The 16,544-nt window shown below is 29.4% G+C and overlaps 1 protein-coding gene and 6 long non-coding RNA genes across 8 annotated transcripts in view; 5 read left to right on the top strand and 2 right to left on the bottom strand.

Moving 5' to 3' along the window:
- LOC135952247 (centrosomal protein of 104 kDa) overlaps window positions 1-16,544 on the top strand; it is a 139,569-nt gene that overhangs the window by 61,153 nt on the left and 61,872 nt on the right. The window lies entirely within an intron of this gene.
- On the top strand, window positions 3,141-3,600 carry LOC135949952 (uncharacterized). The gene is made up of 2 exons (XR_010575917.1): window positions 3,141-3,333; window positions 3,390-3,600. It is a non-coding gene; the product is annotated as an uncharacterized LOC135949952 (long non-coding RNA).
- On the bottom strand, window positions 8,611-9,164 carry LOC135952434 (uncharacterized). The gene is made up of 2 exons (XR_010576031.1): window positions 8,976-9,164; window positions 8,611-8,920 (listed from the first exon to the last, which is right to left on the bottom strand). It is a non-coding gene; the product is annotated as an uncharacterized LOC135952434 (long non-coding RNA).
- Window positions 9,442-9,874, bottom strand: LOC135950312 (uncharacterized). The gene is made up of 2 exons (XR_010575946.1): window positions 9,736-9,874; window positions 9,442-9,672 (listed from the first exon to the last, which is right to left on the bottom strand). It is a non-coding gene; the product is annotated as an uncharacterized LOC135950312 (long non-coding RNA).
- LOC135949834 (uncharacterized) lies at window positions 13,914-14,384 on the top strand. The gene is made up of 2 exons (XR_010575903.1): window positions 13,914-14,050; window positions 14,129-14,384. It is a non-coding gene; the product is annotated as an uncharacterized LOC135949834 (long non-coding RNA).
- LOC135952330 (uncharacterized) lies at window positions 14,762-15,203 on the top strand. Its single transcript, XR_010576028.1, has 2 exons — window positions 14,762-14,932; window positions 14,997-15,203. It is a non-coding gene; the product is annotated as an uncharacterized LOC135952330 (long non-coding RNA).
- Window positions 16,104-16,492, top strand: LOC135949855 (uncharacterized). The gene is made up of 2 exons (XR_010575905.1): window positions 16,104-16,246; window positions 16,321-16,492. It is a non-coding gene; the product is annotated as an uncharacterized LOC135949855 (long non-coding RNA).

Genomic DNA, 16,544 nt, shown 5'->3' with positions numbered 1-16,544 from the left:
GGGGACAGTGGCTTTCATCCGACAGATCGTTTTAGGGATTGTCGGTATTATCTGACTGGTCAAAGATGAAGATAGGCACATATATGCATCCCGATAAATACAGTGATTCAAATATAATTTCTTTTTGATTTTGTGTCACAGCAAGACCTTACATTAAGCCAGTTCTTGTACAGAATTGCTCAAAATATCGATAATAATGTATTGCTAGCTAACCACAAGAAAAGCAAAACGTATTTTCCGTTGTTTTATAAATATACGGTTTAATAAAACTATAACTTAATCAAGATCTTTTCATGATATTATTTGTTGCCCTATAAAAGCTTTAAGAATTTCACTCAACTAATACATTGCTCAATTTGCAATTGAAACAACAATATATAACGTGTTTAAAACTGATCTTCAGAAATAATTATTTGGAACAAAATAATGTATTTCACAAAACTATTTTTCATTGTGGTTATTGCCATTACTTTGGTTTTCAATTTCTCGGAAGCTGGACAAGCTGCCTCGAAAGTTGGTAAAGAAGCGGGCAAATTAGCTGGTGTAAGTTTTGGAATTAGAAGTGTTATTTGTTTTATTAATATTAATTTTTAATTCAGGGCGCTATAAAGAAAGGCTCTAAGACTGCAGGAACAGTAGCAGGAGTAGGTGTTGCTGTCAATTCGACAGCGAATTTCAATTATAAGAATAAATCTGAAAATAGATCAAGATCCAGCTCTCCCAGCGGAAGTAAATCGAAAAGTGGTTAATTTTTTTTAGTAATGTTCATTATATAAACAATAATAAAATTGAAATAAATTGATTAAATAAAGAACAACTGAGTTTTTAAAATATATTTTGAAAACTAATTTTTAAATCTATTTTGAAAGATACATACATATACATCATAGGCGTAAGTAAGGATAATATTGTAGAAGTTTAGAGTGTGGCTATGTACTGTTCAGTTTGAGATCAGTCAGCTTCAGATTGAATTTTTGAAAGAACTATACAGATCTTTCAAAAGTCTTTATCAATAAAACTAGATTCATCCAATAGTGCGGAGGAGTTTAGTTCACTTTTACACACAGAATTTGTTCACTTTGGCTCTAGTGGAGATCTTCAAATTATCATGTCCGGAGACTTTTCCAAAATCTTTTCACTATGTAATCTATTGATTGGGAACGCTTCAAAACGCTTTTGACAACTGTTGGAGATATACTTTCTAGATTGTTTACAGATAGGGCATTTATCCGGGGCACAGGTCGACATATCGTCAGGTCTATAATTGGGGAGGTCATATCGAAGGTCATATAATTGGGGAGAAATTAGAATGTGTGGTCCACATATTAGATCCATAGAAGTCCGGCTACGCTACAGAATAGACCGGAATGTGTACTAAATCTTCTTGCCTCATTAAGCGGAACATGTCAAAGATGTGGAATGAGAGCCACATCCACTAAAACCTAAGAATTTCAGACCAATCAGCCTGTCGTCATTACTTTTGAAAGCACTCGAGTTAGTGGTAGATCTACATCTGAGAAGCAAGATTATGTACACATTATTAGTGATTCTCAACACGCCTACATGAAGGTTAAATCTGTTTCTTTATAATGATTATCAATTCGAGCCTAAAGCGGTCAACATTATCCTGAGGAATTTTGAGGAAAAGGGTCAAAATATACATACTAGATTACGCGGTCGTCGTTGATTATTGTTAAGGGAAATTTCTTTCTACTATCAATGAAATCAGACAGTTAGCGTTATGTGAACTGTCTGCTTGTGCTGAAAATAAAGCAGAAGGAAGTTTTAGGAAGCGCAGTTTAAGGGGAGTGGAGCTAAATTTAGTGGATGAGGCAAAGTTCTTGGGTAATTCCATGACAATCTAGTTATCTTGGAAAAGAAACACTTAGGGTACTGCTACACATTCAATATATATTGTGATATTTGGATCGAGATCCATTTTATTGGATCACGCAAAATTAGGTTATTCTGCAATTTGGATCGCGATCCATCAATATTGCATGCTACACGTTCAATAAATATCGCGATACTGGATCGCGGTCAATATATATTGAACGTGTAGCAGTGCCCTTAGGAGTTACTCAATGCAGGAACTCCATAGGGAGGAATTTGGGCTTACGATCGAATATGGTAAACTGGATTTACACATACAGCCCAATTATAAATAAAAAATTCCGCGAGAGTTTGTTCCCCGGTAGTTTTTTCCCATTGAATTTGAATAGGAAAAATGAGAAAAGGGAGAAAACTCCCGGGGAATTTTTATTCATAATTGGGCTGATAGGTGTGAATGTGGCTAGTGTGAAATGTGGCTAGGTGAAATGTGGCTAGTGTGGGATTGCAAGGGATTTACCAGGACAATATGAGTCTGCTTTAGAGAGGGTCGTACTAGGATATGTACGCCATTGGATGTCTGGTGCAAGATTTCCAAGCGATGAAGGATTACATGGTCTCGTTCTCTAAAAGTGGAAGACGAAGCTAGACAGATGGTTGATTTTGGTGTCATAACAAGACCTTACATTAACTCTTTCAGCAATTGCATTTTTACTTTATGTTTATTATGAAAAGTAAGAAAAAATAAATCAAAACATAAAAAAACCACCCCATTCCAAGGTTTTTTGTGGAGTAAAGTGGTTGGCATTAATAAATAATGATCAAACAACCGAAATAGCAAAGTAACACTGAGTTCAATGAACAATAAACACTCTGTGCTATTTTTTTATTGAATGCGTGAAAGTCTCTTAAAAAAACAGATTTTTACAATACTACTTACAATACAAATTAATATATTTCTCTAACCAGAGCACCATGAGTTTTGCAAAAAATCATAAACGATGACTTCAAAAAATATTATTTTTTAGAAAAATAGCAATAGATGCCAATAAACTATGTTTTAAAGACTTTACAAAAGGTGGTTAGTAAAGTGAGCACTCTACCGCAAATAGTTAAGCTAGCTATAGCTCAGAATTGCTGAGAAAATCGATATCGAATCGATTGCTCACTAACCACAATAATATAAAAACGTATTTTCCATTGCCTCATAAATATGTGGTTTAATAAAACTATAGCTTCATTAACATCATTTCTTGATATTATTTGTTGCCCTATAAAAACTATAACAATTTCACTTCTCCGGCACATTGATTGTTCCATTTGCAATTGAAACAATAATAACGTATTTAAAACTGCTCTTCACAAATAATTATTTAGAACAAAATAATGTATTTCACAAAACTATTTTTCATTGTGGTTATTGCCATTATTTTGTTTTTGAACTTCACGGAAGCTGGACAAGCTGCCGCGAAAATTGGTAAAGAAGCGGGCAAAGTAGCTGGTGTAAGTTTTGGAATTAGAATTGTAATTCGTTTTATTAATATTAATTTTTAATTCAGGGAGCTTTAAAAAAAGGTTCTAAGACTGGTGCAAAAGTTGTTGGGGGCGGTGCCCTTGTCAATTCAACTGTGAATGTCAATATTGATAATAAGCCAAGAAGTCGATCAAATTCTCCCAGCGGAAGTAAATCGAAAAATGGTTGATTTTAATTAAATTTTATAGAATGTACAATAATAAATTGTAAATAAAATGATTATATCGGAAAAAAAATTTTAAATCTAATTAGATAAAGTGAAAAGTCTTGGTTTTTCATACAAATGCTTGCAGTCCAGACTTAAAACAACGGTTACTACTCAGACATTTTCTAACCGATTTTTACAAATCTCTAAAAGCTAAAACTCATATCTGTCATAATTCGTTAAATAGAGGTCCAAGAGCAAAAAGAATGAAAATCAGTGATCACTGATATTTTCTATCAAAAATCACTCATAACACAGGTCAACAACAAAAAAAAGGCTTCACTAACCACTATATAGATTTGTTACATTATGGTTACCTTAGTACAATAATGGTAAAATATTTGAATTCTATGGATAGATTTTATTTAAAATTTTTTTTTAAATTGTGCTTAAAAAAATCATGGAAAAATCGAAAAAGCAGCAATTATTTAGATTTGTTACATTATCGCTAAGCCACATGTAATAAGAACAAAATGAGATATCGATCATAAAAATCGATAGATTATTTTCGAATTTAATCACAATTAGGTGAATTCGCTTATTTTGAGAATAGGGTATGTGCGAATTCACTTAATTGTGAATAAATTCGAAAAGAATCATTCGATTTTTATCTTCGATATCTCATTTTGTTGCTATTACATGTGGCTTTGCGATAAAGTAATAAATCTAAACAATTTCTGCCGTTTTCCATTTTTCATGATTTTTTTAAAACAAAAAAATTATATATTTTTACATAAAAAATATATTTTTTGCTTCAATTTGTTATTATAACTCTGAAACTAGTGAGCCGATTAAAAAGCAATATATATGTGAAAATTTGTACATAGCATGGGGAAAATGTTTTCGAAATTCAATCAATCGAAAGAAGAATATTAACTACTCAATTTTATGTATATCTCACAAAAAAGTAAAATTTTGTGAAAATGAGCGAAATCACTTAATTGTGAATAAATTCGAAAAGAATCATTCGATTTTTATCTTCGATATCTCATTTTGTTGCTATTATATGTGGCTTTGCGATAAAGTAATAAATCTAAACAATTTCTGCCATTTTCGATTTTTCATGATTTTTTTAAAACAAAAAAATTTAAAATTTTTATATAAAAAATATATTTTTTGCTTTAATTTGTTATTATAACTCCGAAACTACTGAGCCGATTGAAACTCAATATATATGTGAAAATTTGTACGTAGCATGGGGAAAATGTTTTCGAAATTCAAGCAATCGAAAGAAGAACATTAACTACTCAATTTTATGTATATCAAACAAAGAAGTAAAATTTTGTGAAAATGAGCGAATTCACTTAGTTATGAATAAATTCGAAAAGAATCATTCGATTTTTATCTTCGATATCTCATTTTGTTCCTATTACTTGTGGCTTTGCGATAAAGCAAAAAATCTAAATAATTTCTCTCATTTTCTATTTTTCCATGATTTTTTTAAAACAAAAAAATTATATATTTTTACATAAAAAATTAATTTTTTGCTTCAATTTGTTATTATAACTCCGAAAATACTGAGCCGATTAAAAAGCAATATATATGTGAAAATTTGTACATAGCATGGGGAAAATGTTTTCGAAATTCAATCAATCGAAAGAAGAACATTAACTACTCAATTTTATGTATATCAAACAAAAAAGTAAAATTTTGTGAAAATGAGCGAATTCATTTAATTGTGAATAAATTCGAAAATAATTCATCGATTTTTATGATCGATATCTCATTTTGTTCCTATTACATGTGGCTTTGCGATAAAGTAAAAAATCTAAATAATTTCTGTCGTTTTCGAGTTTTCCATGATTTTTTTAAAACAAAAAAATTATATATTTTTACATAAAAAATATATTTTTTGCTTCAATATGTTATTATAACTCCGAAACTAGTGAGCCGATTAAAAAGCTATATATATGTGAAAATTTGTACTTAGCATGGGGAAAATGTTTTCAAAATTCAATCAATCGAAAGAAGATCATTAACTACTCAATTTTATGTATATCAAACAAAAAGTTAAATTTTGTGAAAATGAGCGAATTCACTTAATTGTGAGAAAATTCGAAAAGAATCAATCGATTTTTATCTACGATATCTCATTTTGTTCCTATTACATATGGCTTTGCAATAAAGTAATAAATCTAAACTATTTCTGCCATTTTCGATTTTTCATGATTTTTTTAAAACAAAAAATTTTTATATTTTTACGTACAAAATGTTTTTTTTGCTTCAATTTGTTATTATAACTCTGAAACTAGTGAGCCGATTAAAAAGCAATATATATGTGAAAATTTGTACATAGCATGGGGAAAATGTTTTCGAAATTCAATCAATCGAAAGAAGAACATTAACTACTCAATTTTATGTATATCAAACAAAAAAGTAAAATTTTGTGAAAATGAGCGAATTCACTTAATTGTGAATAAATTCGAAAATAATCCATCGATTTTTATGATCGATATCTCATTTTGTTCCTATTACTTGTGGTTTTGCAATAAAGTAATAAATCTAAACAATTTTTGCCGTTGTCGATTTTTCATGATTTTTTTAAAACAAAACAATTTGATATTTTAACATAAAAAAATTATTTTTTGCTTCAATTTGTTATTATAACTCCGAAAATACTGAGCAGATTAAAAAGCAATATATACGTGAAAATTTGTACATAGCATGGGGAAAATGTTTTCAAAATTCTATCAATCGAAAGAAGAACATTAAATACTCAATTTTATGTATATCAAACAAAACAATACAATTTTGTGAAAATGAGCGAAATCACTTAATTGTGAATAAATTCGAAAAGAGTGAATCGATTTTTATCTACGATATCTCATTTTGTTGCTATTACATGCGGCTTTGCGATAAAGCAATAAATCTAAACAATTTCTGCCGTTTTCGATTTTTCATGATTTTTTTAAAACAAAAAAATTATATATTTTTACATAAAAAATATATTTTTTGCTTCAATATGTTATTATAACTCCGAAACTACTGAGCCGATTAAAAAGCAATATATATGTGAAAATTTGTACATAGCATGGGGAAAATGTTTTCGAAATTCAATCAATCAAAAGAAGAACATTAAGTACTCAATTTTATGTATATCAAACAAAAAGTAAAATTTTGTGAAAATGAGCGAAATCACTTAATTGTGAATAAATTCGAAAAGAATTATTCGATTTTTATCTTCGATATCTCATTTTGTTGCTATTATATGTGGCTTTGCGATAAAGTAATAAATCTAAACAATTTCTGCCATTTTCGATTTTTCATGATTTTTTTAAAACAAAAAAATTGAAAATTTTTATATAAAAAATATATTTTTTGCTTTAATTTGTTATTATAACTCCGAAACTACTGAGCCGATTGAAACTCAATATATATGTGAAAATTTGTACGTAGCATGGGGAAAATGTTTTCGAAATTCAAGCAATCGAAAGAAGAACATTAACTACTCAATTTTATGTATATCAAACAAAGAAGTAAAATTTTGTGAAAATGAGCGAATTCAGTTAATTGTGATTAAATTCGAAAATAATCCATCGATTTTTATGATCGATATCTTATTTTGTTCCTATTACATGTGGCTTTGCGATAAAGTAATAAATCTAAATAATTGCTGCTTTTTCGATTTTTCATGATTTTTTTAAAACAAAATTTTTATATAAAAAATTAATTTTTTGCTTCAATTTGTTATTATAACTCCGAAACTACTGAGCCGATTAAAACTCAATATATATGAGAAAATTTGTACATATCATGGGGGAAATGTTTTGGAAATTCAATCAATCGAAAGAAGAACATTAAATACTCAATTTTATGTATATCAAACAAAACAATAAAATTTTGTGAAAATGAGCGAATTCACTTAATTCTGAATAAATTCGAAAAAAATTAATTGATTTTTATTTTCGATATCTCATTTTATTCCTATTACATGTGGCTTTGCGTTAAAGTAACAAATCTAAATAATTGCTGCTTTTTCGATTTTTCATGATTTTAAAAAAAAAAAATTTGATATTTTAACATAAGAAATGTTTTTTTTGCTTCAATTTGTTATTATAACACCGAAACTACTGAATCGATTAAAACGTAATAAAACGTAAATATAACAGATTAAAGGTTATGTAAATATGTACTTTTCTAAGTTTACTGCAATAATATCGGACTAACCCTTTTTGTGTTATCATAAATTATGTGGAGAAACATCTAAAAAAATTCACAATTTTAGAAAAAAAAAAATTTTAAAAAAAACTTTTCCATAGCATTTAAAATTTGTACCATATTTGTACTACTGTAACCACAATACATCAATATTGTGTAGTGGTTTAAAAAGCCTGTAAAATTTTTTCGATTTTGTTCTCACCACTTAGGTTTCTGACAACTGAGTTAGGTCTTTGACAGGAGAGTTTCCGCTCTATGTCCATTCTCTATGATTAAGAATAAATACATTTTTTGATTTTAAGGTGCTCTACTTTGAGAACTCACATCACCGCTTTAGAGTCAAATACTCTTAAGTAGTGTAAATATAGGGATTCTGGCGTGTTTTAGAGGAATTTTTTCCTCTAAACTGGCAGAGAAGAGGAATATTGAAGAGCATTTTATGAAATTAAGGCAGTGACAATTTAATGACGAGGAATTTCTGGCAGAGAAGAAGGCAGTGAAAATTTGTTATGAGGAATATTGAAGAACATTTTATGAAATTAAGGCAGCGACAATTTGATGACGAGGAATTGTTGTGAAATTTTATGTCAATTGCAGCAGCCAGTTAAAAATTACAGATTTATTTCCACAAGATTGTTTGATTTGATCATTTTCTTTTAGTTCTTTTTTAGGACTCCGAAATGTTAGCTCTGTGTTTTATACACACCATCAAAAAAGATAGGGATATATTGATATTGTCATGCTGTTTGTAACATATCAAAATATATCAGTTCAGTCCTGATCCTTCAGTCGTCTTAGAATCTTATGAGTCCTCATAAGATTCTAAGACGATCTGTCTATTGAAAACATGATAGGGCCCAAACGAAATAAGATAACTGCGATATTTAGAGTTATGTACTTTTTTACTTACACATATATATATAGAGTTAGGTACTGGTTTTAATTGATTTAAGAATACATTTTTATTTCATAAAAAAAGTTATTATATCCGACATTTTTATTTGTGATCAAAGCCAAACAATAATTCCTTGCATTGTATACCTTGTCTTCTATTGCTTCTTAGGCTTAGGAGAGTTAGATCTTGAACCATAACTAACTGATGGAGGATTTGTTTTAATATTGATGTCATGCGTTTTATTAGCAGACACAACACCCACTGCTATCGGTACCTTGGGTAAATTTTTAACTGCTTTCTAAAATAAAGTAAAATTTAATATATCTGCAAGACCTATTGTGATATGAACTTACACCCGCAATTTTACCGACTTGATTACCAGCCTCCGAGAAGTTCATGTACAAAATCAGAGCTAGTGTCAAAATTAAAACCGATTTTATTAAATACATTTTATTGGTAAAAATTTATGAAATAAGAAAAAATAACACGTTCTCTGTGATTGAATTAATTTCCGTAAGCTTATTATTTTGTTTACAACTCAAGGCTGCTGATTTATAGTTTCTGAATTGTGTTAAGAAGATTTGTATTGTTGTAATTCTAAATTTGTTGCCAGAGAAACCACAATAAATAAAACGTATTTTCCCCATGTGGTTTAATAATTCTATAACAATCAATACGATCTCTACATAAAACACAAATAAAATTAAATATTATTTATGAACAGGGACCAAAAACTTTTGTTAAATTTGTTGGTCCCTAATCAAATTCAACGCTAGTCGTTTATTCATAAAATTAAAGTTAAGAAAACGAAACTACTAATTGTCAACTTTTATGAACAAATTTATTTTTATGATACAATTATATCCTTATACTCTAGTGCTTCTTAGAACTAGCAGTTGTTTTAGGTGGCGGCGAATTAGGTCTTGACGAATAACTAACTGATAGAGGATTTGTATTAATATTGATATCATGTGTTTTATTGGCAGCATAATATGCAGCCCCAACTACTGGTAGCTTGGGTATATTATTAACTACTTCCTTCAAGACTGGCTAAAAGTAAAGAAAATTATTTATTTTCTGTTGAAATTATTAATAGGATCTGTAAAATATTACCCCAGTTTTGCTGGCAACTTGGCCTGCTTCCGTAGATTTTATAAAGTACATGGCAATGGCAATAATCAATATGAAGTCAAGTTTTGTTAAAAACATATTTCTTTAATTTATTAAATAACTTTTAATATGTTTTATTGCTTGCACTATTAAATGATTATTGCATTAATTGTGTTTAGTTGCAAGCACTTTATACCAACATAATAATTTAAATCTTCACCACAATGTAATTTTCTAAACGTAATTGGAAAATCCCTTTTTTTATATATAGATAATAATAGAAAAATATTTTATGTGATTTAATACGATTTTAAACAGGTGGTCAAGATATGTGAAAATGAAAAAATTTTCATAAAAAAATTAAATTTTAAACAGTAAAACAAATATTCAATACAAAATTCGATTTTAAAAATTTGTTGAAATGTAAACATTGTTTATGAATAAGGCTTCAAATCGAGAGCAATTTAGAATTCCTAGAACTGAACTAGAACCTGAACTAGAACTGAACTAGAACTGAACTAGAACTGAACTAGAACTGAACTAGAACTGAACTAGAACTGAACTAGAACTGAACTAGAACTGAACTAGAACTGAACTAGAACTGAACTAGAACTGAACTAGAACTGAACTAGAACTGAACTAGAACTGAACTAGAACTGAACTAGAACTGAACTAGAACTGAACTAGAACTGAACTAGAACTGAACTAGAACTGAACTAGAACTGAACTAGAACTGAACTAGAACTGAACTAGAACTGAACTAGAACTGAACTAGAACTGAACTAGAACTGAACTAGAACTGAACTAGAACTGAACTAGAACTGAACTAGAACTGAACTAGAACTGAACTAGAACTGAACTAGAACTGAACTAGAACTGAACTAGAACTGAACTAGAACTGAACTAGAACTGAACTAGAACTGAACTAGAACTGAACTAGAACTGAACTAGAACTGAACTAGAACTGAACTAGAACTGAACTAGAACTGAACTAGAACTGAACTAGAACTGAACTAGAACTGAACTAGAACTGAACTAGAACTGAACTAGAACTGAACTAGAACTGAACTAGAACTGAACTAGAACTGAACTAGAACTGAACTAGAACTGAACTAGAACTGAACTAGAACTGAACTAGAACTGAACTAGAACTGAACTAGAACTGAACTAGAACTGAACTAGAACTGAACTAGAACTGAACTAGAACTGAACTAGAACTGAACTAGAACTGAACTAGAACTGAACTAGAACTGAACTAGAACTGAACTAGAACTGAACTAGAACTGAACTAGAACTGAACTAGAACTGAACTAGAACTGAACTAGAACTGAACTAGAACTGAACTAGAACCTGAACTAGAACCTGAACTAGAACCTGAACTAGAACCTGAACTAGAACCTGAACTAGAACCTGAACTAGAACCTGAACTAGAACCTGAACTAGAACCTGAACTAGAACCTGAACTAGAACCTGAACTAGAACCTGAACTAGAACCTGAACTAGAACCTGAACTAGAACCTGAACTAGAACCTGAACTAGAACCTGAACTAGAACCTGAACTAGAACCTGAACTAGAACCTGAACTAGAACCTGAACTAGAACCTGAACTAGAACCTGAACTAGAACCTGAACTAGAACCTGAACTAGAACCTGAACTAGAACCTGAACTAGAACCTGAACTAGAACCTGAACTAGAACCTGAACTAGAACCTGAACTAGAACCTGAACTAGAACCTGAACTAGAACCTGAACTAGAACCTGAACTAGAACCTGAACTAGAACCTGAACTAGAACCTGAACTAGAACCTGAACTAGAACCTGAACTAGAACCTGAACTAGAACCTGAACTAGAACCTGAACTAGAACCTGAACTAGAACCTGAACTAGAACCTGAACTAGAACCTGAACTAGAACCTGAACTAGAACCTGAACTAGAACCTGAACTAGAACCTGAACATAAACAACACGTCGCGCAAATTTGCACATTTGCACAAATGAGTACCCTTACCCCCATTTTCTCAATATCTGGTTATCGTTTTTCATAATGATAAACCTAAAATTAACATTTTTTTGAGATGTGAGATATGAGAGTTTAGAGAGAGAGATATGTCAGTTTATCGTCACGATAAAAAAATAACCAGAGATTGAGAAAATGGGGGTTATTGTATTATTATTTGGTTTCTTTTACGCAAATCAATTTTATCTTCATAATTTATATTTACTTTTAAAAAAAAATCAAACTGCATAAAATCATAATGCTCATAATACAGTTTATTGACCATTATTTCCTTCTCTATGTTTTTTATTGGCTACTAAATCATTTTATTGACAGTTAGCTGTAGTATAATCAGAAAAAAAAACATAAAAGTCTGCTAACAAACTTATTACATACTGTTAGGTATTCTTATAGACCATAAAAATACTGCATACTTTAGGGGCTTGCAAAAAAAAAACAAAACTTTTTTGCCATTGTTTATAAAACAACTAAATTGTAGTGTAGTTCCTTATATAAATTTTAGTTTTCTTTGATGTAAAGGCAAATCACCATCAAACATATGTATTTATTCTCTGTTGGATGCTGTTGAGCTGTTTGGAAATTGTATAAAAAATGCAATAAACTCTTTAAGATGTTTAAGTTCTTAAAGTTCATAAAAAGAACAAAATTCGTATAAATATCTTTTGGCTGTTAAAAGAACTTAGTTGTGTTATTGGAATTTAGCCAAGATTGTTATTTTTCTTTGCCTTCTTTATCAGTTTTTTAAGATGTTATTTTTTTTTCCTAATAATTTGATTGTGTTGTTGAGACAAGTTTTCTTTCCTTGAGACAGTTTTTTTTTCGATTATGTTTTCAAAATAACATGTTTTTCTTACAAATTATATGATTAATAGCTTTTCTTATGCTGAACTCAATAGCTTTGAAACTTGTTTAATATAATTTTTGTATTTATTGTTTAACTAACAGGAATAATTTCACGGAAATCGATTAGAAATTGTGTCCGATATTGTTAAAAACAGGGAATGCCGTGATATGCCCTACTTTGAGACCCTACTGAGCCGCTCCTGAGAGGTCTTCGGGCCTTTGATTCTATCACAATTTCTGTTTAACAATTTAAACATTAAATGATCTTAAGATTAAAATATCTTGTGGTTTTACTAACTTCTCTATGGTTTAGAATAGTTTATCTTGTGGATTTTCCAACTTCTGTATAGTTTAATAAACTTAGTAAACATCTGTTTAAGAATTTGTGGTTTGGATCCAAAATATTGAAACAATAAATAAGATTACAAATATTTTGGGGTTTTACCAACTGATTTATAGTTTAAAATAGTTTACTAAACTTAGAATAAATACTGGTTAAGAATCTAAACAATAAATAAAGATTAAAAATATCTGGGGGATTTTCCAACTTTTGTATAGTTTACTAAACTTGGTATAAATACTGGTTAAGAATTTGTGGTTTATATAACTGCCACTTGCAACAATAAATAATCTTAAGATTAAAAATATCTTGGGGTTTTACCAACTTCTCTCTATGGTTTAGAAAAATTTACTAAACTTAGAATAAATAATGGTTAAGAATCTAAACAATATATAATCTCAAGATTAAAAATATCTGGGGGATTTTCCAACTTTTGTATAGTTTACTAAACTTCATATAAATACCGGTTAAGAATTTGTGGTTTATATAACTGCCACTTGCAACAATAAATAATCTTAAGATTAAAAATATCTTGGGGTTTTAACCACTTCTCTATGGTTTAGAAATGTTTACTAAACTTAGAATAAATAATGGTTAAGAATTTGCGGTTTTAATATAAATTTCCCCACTAATGAATCAGTGAAATGAGCTTAAGCAATACAGGGTGTGCTGAAAAGTTAGTTGTATTTCCTAAACATATTTAAATAATAAAGAATAGCATTAAATAACTGTTTTAGTTAAAAATTTCATAAAATCTTATCAAAAAAGAGGGCAAGTACAAAAATTATAAAACATTTTTGAAATAATTTATATAAAATTAAGTTTAGAATTTTTATAGTTATTATTTTTAATAGTATTTTAATAATAATTTAAATTTTGTTAAACAAAATTTTTCTTAACACCCTTTAACAATAACCCTTATCTTTGAGTACCGCTAACTATATAATGGCTTGTCAAAAGCTTACTTTGTTAAACCGTTTTTAAACGTTTAAACTGTATTGCCTATTTTCACCATGAATTTTTTAAAGAACTTCCTATTCGTCTTGGTCATTTTAGCCATTTGTATGTTTGCTACTGATGCTATCTATCAATCGAAAATCAGAGATCCAAATGCAAATGTAAGTAGTCGGTTTATAAAGGTGCAAGTTTTTATTGAATTGATTTCTTAATATTTGAAATTTTTAATTTGTATATAGCGACCCACAGGCAATAAGATACTTACAGACGAAATGAAGAAAGCCAGTGGCAATAAAACAAATAAAACGAATAAAACGAATAAGCAAGGAAAAAAATCATAAATGAATAAATTCAACTTTCATTTAGTTGAAAGTTCTGATTATGGCAAATGTTGTATTATGTTTTTTTGCATTAATAATTTGTAGTTTTAAAGTTTTTTTTATTGAAAAAAAGAATTAATTTATTTCAATAAAGCAGTAGCCAATCTTGGATAAAGGTGTTTAGCTATTTTTGACATTAATATTGTAATTTTTCATAATATTCATTCGGGATTCTACCATTCGAGAATTATGAAAACCTAAAAAAATCTGGGGCCGAATTAGCGCACTCGTGATCGAATGAACTATCGTATCGAAAAATGATTTCGATATCGTAATTATAACAAAATGTACTAAATTTCATGCTCGATATCGAATGCCGTAATCTCAATTCAGAAAATTACTATCGAATTTACTCGATATCGAATGCGGTAATTCGGCCCCTGGTATTTTACAAGGAACCATTCAAAAGTTATAAAATCTTTAGAAATATTTTTGAAAATTTAAATAATCTTTTGATTTACCCTTTAATCTATTTATCAGTTAGTATAAAAACCCTCGTAAAATTGTTATTTTAACAAAACGTTTTAATCATTTCAATTGAGATTGATCATATTCATTATGAATTTTTTAAAGAATTTCCTTTTGGTCCTGGTCATTTTAGCCATTTCTATGGTTACCATTGAGGCGGGCAATAATTTTTCAAAATCCAGTGCTCCAGTAAAAGTAAGTTTGCAAGTTTTTGAAAATATTTGAGATCCTAATTTTATATTTTAAAACTCTTTTATAGGATACAAAAGCAACTAATGCAAATAAAGGAAATAAAACCGAAACCAAGGGTTCCACTGGCAATAAATCGAATGCGCAGGGTTAAATCATATTTAAATTATTACGATTGATCTAAATGAAGTTTATTTAGCTTGTAATAAGGTTTAAATCCCAAACATTTAAAAAATATTTAAAATTTTTGTATTAAAATAATTCAGTTTTGAAGATATTTTTTTTAGTTATCAACAAATATTATTTATTGGGTGTTTGACTTAAAAATGCGTGCTTTTTGAATCATTTATAAAATATAAATTTATTCAAAGTATTGGCCATTGTTAATTATGACTGGATTCCGACTTCTCATCTTTTGAGGCCAAGAACGAATCATGCCAATATCGAATACTCTGTTCCAAAGTAAAGCGTATCCCAGAGAGAGCTTTCTGCTTCGATCGCAACAAATAGTAGTCGAACGGGGCAAGGTCTGAACTATAATGCGGGTGAAGCAAAACATCCCAACCACTTCATTCTAAATACTTTTAAACAGGTTATGGAACATGTAGCCTAGCTTTGTCATGATGCTATATTACGGTAGTAGGGTATTATATGGTCGGGCTTGACCGACCATACTTTCTTACTTGTTTTTTATTGCGTTCAAACATCATTTCGGCCATGTAAAATCGTCTTTCAAGGTCTCTCGGCTTCAATTCGTATGATACTCAATTTCCCTGCTCTTGGATGAATCCTGCTATTTCCAAAGAAACTAAATTGTAGACAATGTTTGACTTGTTTATTATACATTTTCGAAAAGAAGACATAATTACCTAAATTTTGATATATAATATGTCTATTATTAAACTCATAGGGTCACAACTATCTTACAATAATCGGCAATGTTAGTCGTTGGCTAACGTTATCTCTAAAATACCGAAATAATTGAAAGGACCATTATCTTCTTACCGTTTTGAATTATCAAATACAATTACTGAAATTAGTCAAGCTACCCTTACCTCTTAAATTTTTTGAATCGGTTTCACATAAAATAATCTATAAAATTTCTGGTAATTTTTTCTCAATTTGTTGAGATACCCTTTATTAAGTTTATACCATTCTCTCTTTGCCAGTTAGTACCTATATAAACAACTGTGAAAATCGAACTTTTAACAAATCGTTTAAAACGTTTAAACTGTTGATACTATTAGCGCTATGAATTTTTTAAAGAATTTCCTTTTCGTCGTGGTGATTTTAGCCATTTCCATGACTACTATTCAGGCTGTAAGTATATCTTATACATAAAGTATTTAAAGCAGCCAATTTCTTAATATTTATAATTTTAACTTCAATTAAAGGAACCTGCTAAAGGTGACAAGGGCTCCATCAAAAGGTCAAATACAATTTAAATGGATAAACATAGAAAACCAACTTACAATTTATGGAATGTTATGAATATGGCGATTTAAAACATGTTTTGAATTATGTATTTTTAAGCAAAATAAATTTTTAACATTATTGCATAACAAATTTGTTGGGTTTTGAAAATTCTTTGAGACATTAATATCTATTTAAGAATTGA

This window comes from Calliphora vicina, chromosome 2, assembly GCF_958450345.1.
Source record: "Calliphora vicina chromosome 2, idCalVici1.1, whole genome shotgun sequence".
NCBI lineage: Eukaryota > Metazoa > Arthropoda > Insecta > Diptera > Calliphoridae > Calliphora > Calliphora vicina.
The sequence above is the reverse complement of the archived record's forward strand: the minus strand, read 5'-3'. Positions and strand labels throughout refer to the sequence as shown.